This window comes from Schistocerca serialis, chromosome 11 (assembly GCF_023864345.2).
Source record: "Schistocerca serialis cubense isolate TAMUIC-IGC-003099 chromosome 11, iqSchSeri2.2, whole genome shotgun sequence".
NCBI classification, from domain to species: domain Eukaryota; kingdom Metazoa; phylum Arthropoda; class Insecta; order Orthoptera; family Acrididae; genus Schistocerca; species Schistocerca serialis.
In genome coordinates this window covers 185,940,563-185,952,718 of record NC_064648.1, presented here as the reverse complement: position 1 = coordinate 185,952,718, position 12,156 = coordinate 185,940,563, and the positions used below count along the sequence as shown (strand labels likewise).

At 46.6% G+C, this 12,156-nt stretch overlaps 1 protein-coding gene across 1 annotated transcript in view; it reads right to left on the bottom strand.

Moving 5' to 3' along the window:
• The window catches only part of LOC126426626 (period circadian protein), a 195,944-nt gene that overhangs the window by 145,945 nt on the left and 37,843 nt on the right, over positions 1-12,156 (bottom strand). The window lies entirely within an intron of this gene.

Below are 12,156 nucleotides of genomic sequence, written 5' to 3'. Positions count from 1 at the left end.
CTTGTGACACTAAAATGGCCTTGCTGTTCTGGTACTGTGAACGGCTGAAAGCAGGGGAAACTACAGCCGTAATTTTTTTCCCGAGGGCATGCAGCTTCACTGTATGGTTAAATGATGCAGTCGAATTAAGTCGGGTGGTGCTGAGGGAATTAGATTAGGATATGAGACACTTAAAGCGGTAAAGGAGTTTTGCTATTTGGGGAGCAAAATAACAGATGATGGCCGAAGTAGAGAGGATATAAAATGTAGACTGGCAATGGCGAGGAAAGCGTTTCTGAAGAAGAGAAATTTATTAACATCGAGTATAGATTTAAGTGTCAGGAAGTCGTTTCTGGAAGTGTTTGTATGGAGTGTAGCCATGTATGGAAGTGAAACATGGACGATAAATAGTTTAGACAAGAAGAGAATAGAAGCTTTCGTAATGTGGTGCTACAGAAGAATGCTGAAGATAAGGTGGGTAGATCACGTAACTAATGAGGAGGTATTGAATAGGATTGGGGAGAAGAGGAGTTTGTGGCACAACTTGACTAGAAGAAGGGATCGGTTGGTAGGACATGTTCTGAGGCATCAAGGGATCACAAATTTAGCATTGGAGGGCAGCGTGGAGGGTAAAAATCGTAGAGGGAGTCCAAGAGATGAATGCACTAAGCAGATTCAGAAGGATGTAGGTTGCAGTAGGTACTGGGAGATGAAGAAGCTTGCACAGGATAGAGTAGCGTGGAGAGCTGCATCAAACCAGTCTCAGGATTGAAGACCACAACAACAACTACTACATATGCTCGTACCTTTGCAACAGCCTTCAATGGGGCACCGTGTCAAATGCTTTGCGGAAACCTAGAATTACGAAATCAGCCCGTTCCCCTTAATCGATAGTTGTATCATGTCAGAAAAGAGCAAGGCGCTTTTCGCACGAGCGATGCTTTCTAAAACCATACCGATTCGTGGACATGGCTACGCAGTCTCAAGAAAATTTTTTATAGTCGAACTGAGAATGTGTTCAAGGATTCTGCAGCAAGCAGAAGTTATCGATATTGGTCTGTAATCTTGTGAATCCGTTCTTTTCCATTTCGTATATACTGGAGTCACCTCCGCCTTTTTGCAGTCGCCTGGGGCTTTGTGCTGGGCGAAAGATTCACGATAACTGCAAGTTTGGTAAGGGGCCAACCTCGTAGAGTTCTCCTGCCGCCTTTCTCGCTTGGCTCTGAGCAGATGATGATGATGATGATGATGATGATGTTTGGTTTGTGGGGCGCTCAACTGCGTGGTTATCAGCGCCCGTACAATTACCCAATCTTTGCTCAGTCCAATTTCGCCACTTTCCTGGATGATGATGAAATGATGAGAACAACACAAACACCCAGTCATCTCGAGGCAGGTGAAAATCCCTGACCCCGCCGGGAATCGAACCCGGGACCCCGTGCTCGGGAAGCGAGAACGCTACCGCGAGACCACGAGCGGCGGACAGGGCTCTGAGCAGTATGGGACTTAACTGCTGTGGTCATCAGTCCCCTAGAACTTAGAACTACTTAAACCTAACTAACCTAAGGACATCACACACATCCATGCCCAAGGCAGGATTCGAACCTGCGACCGTAGCGGTCGCGCGGTTCCAGACTGTAGCGCCTAGAACCGCACGGCCACTCCGGCCGGCTTTCTCGCTTGTCCGCATGCCTTCGGCATCTCCTGGAAGCCTTTGTGTGCTCCCGTAAGCGGATCACGCTCCCAAATATCTTTAGCGGAAATTTCCACTTCTCGTAGCTCTTTTTCGACTTCTGTGAACGGTGCCGCTTTGGTTTCCTTATCTCGAAAGTAGGTTACGTATCCTTTTACATATCTTTCCTGAACTAATTCGTGTCACGAGACCATAAAAAGCAGATCTTCTTTTGCGAAGCATGTCACGTGTCTTCTCGAGGTGCATCTACACAGTGAAGAAGGAAAGAAAGTCGTAGGCCTACCTAAATTCGTGTAGGACCCGCGCGAGCACGCACAAGTGCCGTAACGTGACACGGCGTGGACTCGGCTAATGTCTGAAGCAGTGCTGGAGGGAAATGGAACTACAGGGTGTTTCAAAAATGACCGGTATATGTGAAACGGCAATAAAAACTAAACGAGCAGCGATAGAAATACACCGTTTGTTGCAATATGCTTGGGACAACAGTACATTTTCAGGCGGACAAACTTTCGAAATTACAGTAGTTACAATTTTCAACAACAGATGGCGCTGCGGTCTGGGAAACTCTATAGTGCGATATTTTCCACATATCCACCATGCGTAGCAATAATATGGCGTAGTCTCTGAATGAAATTACCCGAAACCTTTGACAACGTGTCTGGCGGAATGGCTTCACATGCAGATGAGATGTACTGCTTCAGCTGTTCAATTGTTTCTGGATTCTGGCGGTACACCTGGTCTTTCAAGTGTCCCCACAGAAAGAAGTCACAGGGGTTCATGTCTGGCGAATAGGGAGGCCAATCCACGCCGCCTCCTGTGTGTTTCGGATAGCCCAAAGCAATCACACGATCATCGAAATATTCATTCAGGAAATTAAAGACGTTGGCCGTGCGATGTGGCCGGGCACCATCTTGCATAAACCACGAGGTGTTCGCAGTGTCGTCTAAGGCAGTTTGTACCGCCACAAATTCACGAAGAATGTCCAGATAGCGTGATGCAGTAATCGTTTCGGATCTGAAAAATGGGCCAATGATTCCTTTGGAAGAAATGACGGCCCAGACCAGTACTTTTTGAGGATGCAGGGACGATGGGACTGCAACATGGGGCTTTTCGGTTCCCCATATGCGCCAGTTCTGTTTATTGACGAAGCCGTCCAGGTAAAAATAAGCTTCGTCAGTAAACCAAATGATGCCCACATGCATATCGCCGTCATCAATCCTGTGCACTATATCGTTAGCGAATGTCTCTCGTGCAGCAACGGTAGCGGCGCTGAGGGGTTGCCGCGTTTGAATTTTGTACGGATAGAGGTGTAAACTCTGGCGCACGAGACGATACGTGGACGTCGGCGTCATTTGGACCGCAGCTGCAACACGGCGAACGGAAACCCGAGGCCGCTGTCGGATCACCTGCTGCACTAGCTGCGCGTTGCCCTCTGTGGTTGCCGTAGGCGGTCGCCCTACCTTTCCAGCACGTTCAGCCGTCACGTTCCCAGTCCGTTGAAATTTTTCAAACAGATCCTTTATTGTATCGCGTTTCGGTCCTTTGGTTACATTAAACCTCCGTTGAAAACTTCGTATTGTTGCAACAACACTGTGTTCTAGGCGGTGGAATTCAAACACCAGAAAAATCCTCTGTTCTAAGGAATAAACCATGTTGTCTACAGCACACTCGCACGTTGTGAACAGCACACGCCTACAGCAGAAAGACGACGTACAGAATGGCGCACCCACAGACTGCGTTGTCTTCTATATCTTTCACATCACTTGCAGCGCCATCTGTTGTTGAAAATTGTAACTACTGTAATTTCGAAAGTTTGTCTGCCTGAAAATGCACTGTTGTCCCAAGCATATTGCAACAAACGGTGTATTTCTATCGCTGCTCGTTTAGTTTTTATTGCCGTTTCAAATATACCGGTCATTTTTGAAACACCCTGTACGAGAGGATGGAGATATCTTCTGAACAGAACGCTGCCAGGCCGTATTCAGTGAGGCTCAGTAATGTTCATGTCTGGGGACTTTGATGTCCAGCGGAAGTGTTTAAACTCAGAAGAGCATTCCTGGAGCCACTCTGTAGCAATTCTGGACGTGTGCGGTGTCGCATTGTCCTGCTGGAACTGCCCGAGTTTGTCGGACAAGCGTGGTGTAAGCAGTCTCTTTGATAGACCTGTTACACCTTCTAAGTGTTCTGCCAATGAATCACAGTAATTGACATGTTGCAAAGATTCTGCTACTGTGTAGGAACAATAATCAAGTGAAGCTGACCTTGGGGTTTTACTAAAATGTGGGAATGATGAAATAATGTTTATCTTATGTGGAGAAGTATTGCAAATTTGTACCGCACTGTTTGCAATGCAACTTTTATAAGCCGGTGTCCTTATTGATATGACACGGCACTTTCCTTTTCGTGGACGATGGAGGAAATGTGCGTTTCAATAGAGCTAACGTGGGAATTTTACGCGCGCCCGTTGAGTAAACAGTGTGATTTAAGAACTAGAAACATCAACTAGAAACATCCCTCGACTGCCGCTGGAGTGCGTTGCGATCGCGTATACCACGTTGGGGCCCACGTGCCGTGTGCACGAGTCGCATCGTTGCTGAGCGTTCAGCAGCACGTTGAACTCGGCACGATCAACGTTCACGTTCGACAGCACGGCCCGTGTGCTGCATCAAACCAGTCTCAGGACTGAAGACCACGGGTACGGAGGCAATCGCTCTGTAATGGTGTGGGGTATGTGCCGTTGGAGTCGTATTCGACCCCTGATACGTCCAGACGCACTTGCTGGTGAATGCTCGCTTCCTAGAAGCCAGACACTGGCTGGCGCGCGCCAACTAGTTACGGATACTGACGTCACTGCCTGATCACGTGTCGGGCCGGCAGTCAGCTGACTCCCTCAGCGCTCTCTCCGGAGACGCAACGCTACCGGCCTCTCACGTTGCGGCCTGCTCAGCGCAGTAGAGGCGCGCAGCCCTCTGGGCCTCGCATCCGTCCCACTGCGCATGCGCCGCAACCTTGACACAGTGAAGCCAACAGCTGTGGGGAGCTGTGCGGCCAACTCGGGCGTTGTATGCGAACTGCTCACTCGGCGGACAGACCTTTCGCAGCCAAGGTCGCAACCACAAAGCCAGCGCCGAGCGCCCGCAACAGCCACTGTACGGCCTAGCACCGAAGCTTCGTGTTCTAAATACATTACACACCACCTTTTGGTTTTAATGAGAGCTTCGTAAGGGCAGCGTGGAGGCCCCGGGAGTAGTCAACATTCCATTATAACTACTCACGGCCTTCGGAGAGCCAGTCCTGACAAAACTCTACCATCTGGTGAGCAAGATGTACGAGACAGGCGAAATGCCCTCAGACTTCAAGAAGAATATAATAATTCCAATCCCATAGAAGGCAGGTCTTGACAGATGTGAAAATTACCGAACTATCAGTTTAATAAGTCACAGCTCCAAAATACTAGCGCGAATTCTTTACAGACGAATGGAAAAACTCGTAGAAGCCGACCTCGGGTAAGATCAGTTTGGATTCCGTCAAAATGTTCGAACACGTGAGGCAATACTGACCTTACGACTTTTCTTAGAAGAAAGACTAGGGAAAGGCAAACCTACGTTTCTAGCATTTGTAGACTTAGAGAAAGCTTTCGACGATGTTGACTGGAAATTCTGAAGGTGGCAGGGGTAAAATATAGGGAGCGAAAGTCTATTACCAATTTGTACAGAAACCAGATGGTAGTTATAAGAGTCGAGGGGCACGAAAGGGAAGCAGTGGTTGCGCAGGGAGTGAGACAGAGTTGTAGCCTCTCCCCGATGCTATTCAGTCTGTATATTGAGCAAGCAGTAAAGGAAACAAAAGAAAAATTCGCAGTAGGTATTAAAATCCCTGGAGAAGAAATAAAAACTTTGAGGTTCGCCGATGACATTGTAATTGTCAGAGACAGCAAAGGGCTTGGAACAGCAGTAGAACGGAATGGACAGTGTCTTGAAAGGAGGGTATAAGATGAACATCAACAAAAGCAAAACGAGGATAATGGAATGTGGTCGAATTAAGTCGGGTGATCCTGAGGGAATTAATTAGGAAATGAGAAACTTAAAGTAGTAAAGGAGTTTTGCTATCTGGGGAGCAAAATAACTGATGATGGTGGAAGTAGAGAGGATATAAAAATGGTTCAAATGGCCCTGAGCACTATGCGACTTAACTTCTGAGGTCATCAGTCGCCTAAAACTTAGAACTAATTAAACCTAACTACCCTAAGGACATCACACACATCCATGCCCGAGGCAGGATTCGAACCTGCGACCGTAGCGGTCACGCGGTTCCAGACTGAAGCGCCTTTAATCGCACGGCCACACCGGCCGGCCAGAGGATATAAAATGTAGACTGGCAATGGCGAGGAAAGCGTTTCTCAAGAAGAAAAATTTGTTAACATCGAGTATACATTAAAGTGTCAGGAAGTCGTTTCTGAAAGTATTTGATTGGAGCGTAGCCACGTATGGAAGTGAAACATGGACGATAAATAGTTTAGACAAGAAGAGAATAGAAGCTTTTGAGATGTGGTGCTACAGAAGAATGCTCAAGATTAGATGGGTAGATCACATAACTAATGAGGAGGTATTGAGTAGAATTGGGGAGAAGAGGAGTTTGTGGCACAATTTGACAAGAAGAAGGGATCGGTTGGTAGGACATGTTCTGATGCATCAAGGGATCACCAATTTAGTACTGGAGGGCAGCGTGGAGGGTAAAAATCGTAGAGGGAGACCAAGAGATGAATACACTAAGCACATTCAGAAGGATGTAGGTTGCAGTAGGTACTGGGAGATGAAGAAGCTTGCACAGGATAGGGTAGCATGGAGGGCTGCATCAAACCAGTCTCTGGACTGAAGACCACAACAACAGCTAGAGCTTCGTAGGCCTGCAGTTCCATGTTAGTCTGTGCCACTTCCCCATTCTGTTGCCGCCGTTTTATCGTAGTGAACAGTCATTAATAGCGAAAGAGTTATTCAGAATTACGATGCAATATTCCTTGCAAACTAGGACTCTTCATATTTTTTTAAAAAAATATCAGGAACCCGATATACACGGTGGTCCACTGATACTGACCGGGCCAAATATCTCACGAAATAAACACAAAACCACAGAACGAAACTCGTCTAGCTTGAAGGGGGAATCCAGATGGCGCTATGGTTGGCCCGCTAGGTGGCGCTGCTATAGGTCAAACGGATATCAACTGATTTTTTTAAAATACGAACCCCATTTTTTATTACATATCCGTGTAGTACGTAAAGACATAGGAATGTTTTAGTTGGACCACTTTTTTCGCTTTGTGATAGATGGCGCTGTAATAGTTACAAACGTGTAAGTACGTGGTATCACGTAACATTTCGCCAGTGCGGACGGTATTTGCTTCGTGATACATTACCCGTGTTAAAATGGACCGTTTGCCAATTGCGGAAAACGTCGATATCGTGTTGCTGTATGGCTATTGTGATCAAAATGCCCAACGGGCATCAACATCGACTATACCCGTACCATATTTCTATGCAACAGGAATTGCATGGCGACGACTTTGAACGTCATGTACAGTTCTGCCACTGGGCACAAGAGAAATCACGGGACGAATTTTTTGCACGCGTTCTATTTAGCGACGAAGCGTCATTCACCAACAGCGGTAACGTAAACCGGCATAATATGCACTATTGGGCAACGGAAAATCCACGATGGCTGCGAAAAGTGGAACATCAGCGACCTTGGCGGGTTAATGTATGGTGCGGCATTATGGGAGCAAGGATAATTGGCCCCCATTTTATCGATGGCAATCTAAATGGTGCAATGTATGCTGATTTCCTACGTAATGTTCTACCGATGTTACTACAAGGCGTTTCACTGCGTGACAGAATGGGGACGTACTTCCAACATGATAGATGTCCGGCGCATAGCTCGCTTGCGGTTGAAGCGGTATTGAATAGCATATTTCATGACAGGTGGATTGGTCGTCGAAGCACCATACCGTGGCCCGCACGTTCACCGGATCTGACGTCCCCGGTTTTCTTTCTGTGGGGAAAGTTGAAGGATATTTGCTATCGTGATCCACCGACAACGCCTGACAACATGCGTCAGCGCACTGTCAATGCATGTGCGAACATTACGGAAGGCGAACTACTCGCTGTTGAGAGGAATGTCGTTACACATATTGCCAAATGCATTGAGGTTGACGGACATCATTTTGAGCATTTATTGCATTAATGTGGTATTTACAGGTAATCACGCTGTAACAGCATGCGTTCTCAGAAATCATGAGTTCACAAAGGTGCGTGTATCACATTGGTACAACCGAAGTAAAATGTTCAGACGTACCTACGTTCTGTATTTCAATTTAAAAAACCTACCTGTTACCAACTCTTCGTCTAAAATTGTGTGCCATATGTTTGTGACTATTACAGCGCGATGTATCAGAAAGCGAAAAAATTGGTTCAACTAAAACATTCATATTTCTTTACGTACTACACGAATATGCTATAAAAATGGGGGTTCCTATTTTAAAAAAACGCAGTTGATATCCGTTTGACCTATGACAGCGCCATCTAGCGGGCCAACCATAGCGCCATCTGGTTTCCCCCTTCAAGCTAGACGAGTTTCGTTCTTTGTAGTTTTTTCGTTTTGTGTTTATTTCGTGAGATATTAGGTCCGGTCACGATCAATGGACCACCCTGCATATCTCTAGGAAATTGTTAGCCAAAGGGGCTTGCAGGGGGTTTGCAGACGACATGGTTGTGGTGGCAGAGAGTGCATCAGGCATGGAACAAATGTTAGATGATCTACACACAAAATTAGAAGAATATGGTATGAAGATTAACAAGAAGAAAACGAAAAGAATGGTAATTGGAGGAAAGGGGAGAAAATGCCGTATGAAAATAGGGGGAGAGAAAACAGTGCAAGTGAATAACTTCAATTACTTGGGAAGTGTAATAATGGATGATACGTATTGCTCAACAGAAATTAGGAAAAGAATTCCAATGGCAAAAGAAGGATTCAAGAGGAAACAGAAATTACTTTGTGGACAAGTAAACAAAAATCTGAGGAAAAAGACTTGACAAATGTTACATGTGGGGCGTTGCACTGTATGTTGCGGAGACCTGGACATTGAGGAAGGAAGATACAAGAAGATTGGAGGCACTAGAGATGTGGACATCGAGAAGAATGGAGAAAGTGAAATGGGAAGACCGAGTAAGGAATGAAGAAGTATTAAGAAGAGTTGGAGAAGAAAGAAACATGCTGAAAGTCATCAGAAAGAGAAAACGGAACTGGATTGGACATTGTTTGAGGAGGTATTGTTTATTGGAGGAAAGAATAGAAGGAATGGTGGAGGGAAAAAGGGGAAGAGGAAACAGAAGATATCAAATACTGGACAATATCAAAATGGCTCTGAGTACAATGGAACTTAACTGCTGAGGTCATCAGTCTCCTAGAACTTAGAACTACTTAAATCTAGCTAACCTAAGGATATCACAAACATCCATGCCCGGTGCAGGATTCGAACCTGCGACCGTAGCAGTCGCGCGGTGCCAGACTGTATCGCTTAGAACCGCTCGGCCACCACGGCCGGCGGTCAATATCAAAGGAGGCAAATATTCAGAAATGCAGACAAAAGTGGAAGAGAAACTTCCTGGCAGATTAAAACTGTGTGCCCGACCGAGACTCGAACTCGGGACCTTTGCCTTTCGCGGGCAAGTTCGCTTTCTTTCACGGGCAAGTGCTCTACCAACTGAGCTACCGAAGCACGACTCACGCCCGGTACTCACAGCTTTACTTCTGCCAGTACCTCGTCTCCTACCTTCCAAACTTTACAGAAGCTCTCCTGCGAACCTTGCAGAACTAGCACTCCTGAAAGAAAGGATATTGCGGAGACATGGCTTAGCCACAGCCTGGGGGATGTTTCCAGAATGAGATTTTCACTCTGCAGCGGAGTGTGCGCTGATATGAAACTTCCTGGCAGATTAAAACTGTGTGCCCGACCGAGACTCGAACTCGGGACCTTTGCCTTTCGCGGGCAAGTGCTCTACCAACTGAGCTACCGAAGCACGACTCACGCCCGGTACTCACAGCTTTACTTCTGCCAGTACCTCGTCTCCTACCTTCCAAACTTTACAGAAGCTCTCCTGCGAACCTTGCAGAACTAGCACTCCTGAAAGAAAGGATATTGCGGAGACATGGCTTAGCCACAGCCTGGGGGATGTTTCCAGAATGAGATTTTCACTCTGCAGCGGAGTGTGCGCTGATATGAAACTTCCTGGCAGATTAAAACTGTGTGCCCGACCGAGACTCGAACTCGGGACCTTTGCCTTTCGCGGGCAAGTGCTCTACCAACTGAGCTACCGAAGCACGACTCACGCCCGGTACTCACAGCTTTACTTCTGCCAGTACCTCGTCTCCTACCTTCCAAACTTTACAGAAGCTCTCCTGCGAACCTTGCAGAACTAGCACTCCTGAAAGAAAGGATATTGCGGAGACATGGCTTAGCCACAGCCTGGGGGATGTTTCCAGAATGAGATTTTCACTCTGCAGCGGAGTGTGCGCTGATATGAAACTTCCTGGCAGATTAAAACTGTGTGCCCGACCGAGACTCGAACTCGGGACCTTTGCCTTTCGCGGGCAAGTGCTCTACCAACTGAGCTACCGAAGCACGACTCACGCCCGGTACTCACAGCTTTACTTCTGCCAGTACCTCGTCTCCTACCTTCCAAACTTTACAGAAGCTCTCCTGCGAACCTTGCAGAACTAGCACTCCTGAAAGAAAGGATATTGCGGAGACATGGCTTAGCCACAGCCTGGGGGATGTTTCCAGAATGAGATTTTCACTCTGCAGCGGAGTGTGCGCTGATATGAAACTTCCTGGCAGATTAAAACTGTGTGCCCGACCGAGACTCGAACTCGGGACCTTTGCCTTTCGCGGGCAAGTGCTCTACCAACTGAGCTACCGAAGCACGACTCACGCCCGGTACTCACAGCTTTACTTCTGCCAGTACCTCGTCTCCTACCTTCCAAACTTTACAGAAGCTCTCCTGCGAACCTTGCAGAACTAGCACTCCTGAAAGAAAGGATATTGCGGAGACATGGCTTAGCCACAGCCTGGGGGATGTTTCCTGCAGAGTGAAAATCTCATTCTGAAAAGTGGAAGAGGCTTAACCCATGACAAGACCTGCCGTAAGGCACAATACCGTACTGCTACTCGTAGACCTGTAGTTCCATGTTAGGGTGTACGACTTCTCCATTCTGTCGCCACCGTTTTATCGTAGTGAAAAGTTATTAAAAGCGTCAGTGTTGTTCAGAATTACGATGCAATATTCCTTGCAACTAGAAATGTTCATTTAAAAAATATGAGGAACCCGATATATAGATGTACAAAAACGTTTTTCATTAGCAGCGACTGATGTATCGAAAACAACTATCGATATACCGATGTTGTTGGTGTGGTCTTCAGTCCTGAGACTGGTTTGATGCAGCTCTCCATGCTACCCTATCCTGTGCAAGCTTCTTCATCTCCCAGTACCTACTGCAGCCTACATCCTTCTGAATCTGCTTAGTGTATTCATCTCTTGGTCTCCCTCTACTATTTTTACCCTCCACGCTGCCCTGCAATGCTAAATTTGTGATCCCTTGATGCCTCAGAAATTGTCCTACCAACCGATCCCTTCTTCTAGTCAAGTTGTGACACAAACTCCTCTTCTCCCCAATTCTATTCAATACCTCCTCATTAGTTATGTGATCTACCCATCTGATCTTCAGCATTCTTCTGTAGCACCACATTTCGAAAACTTCTATTGTCTTCTTGTCTAAGCTATTTATCGTCCACGTTTCAGTTCCATACATGGCTAGACTCCATACAGATACTTTCAGAAACGTCTTCCTGAGACTTAAATCTATACTCGATGTTAATAATTAAAACAAAGGCGTTTCTCGTTGCGACGGGATCTTCTCATGAAATTTCAATCACCAGTTTTCTCCTCCGATGGCGAAAACATTCTGTTGGCACCCACCTACAACAGGGAGAAGTGATCGCCACGATAAAATAAGAGAAATCAGGGCTCGCACAGAGAAATTTAAGTGATCGTTTTTCCCGCGCGCCGTTCGAGAGTGGAAAGGTAGAGAGACAGCTTGAAGGTGGTTCATTGGACCCTCTGCCAGGCACTTCATTGTGAGTAGTAGAGTAATGATGTAGACCGTAAGTGGCGCAGTGGTTACCACACTGGATTCGCATCTGGGTGGACGACAGTACTTACGCTCAAGTGATTCAAATGGCTGTGAGCATGGGCAGCTGTCCCCCCCCCCCCCCCCCCCCACACACACACTTAGAAGATATTCGTAGTTTTCCACTGGTTTACTGTTTTATTTTATAACAAATGCTGCATGTTTTCTCGGATTGTACAAGTGCATTCTTGTACTTAAAATGTTTATTAAAAGCAGTTTTTCACTGGTTTACTGTTTTATTTAAT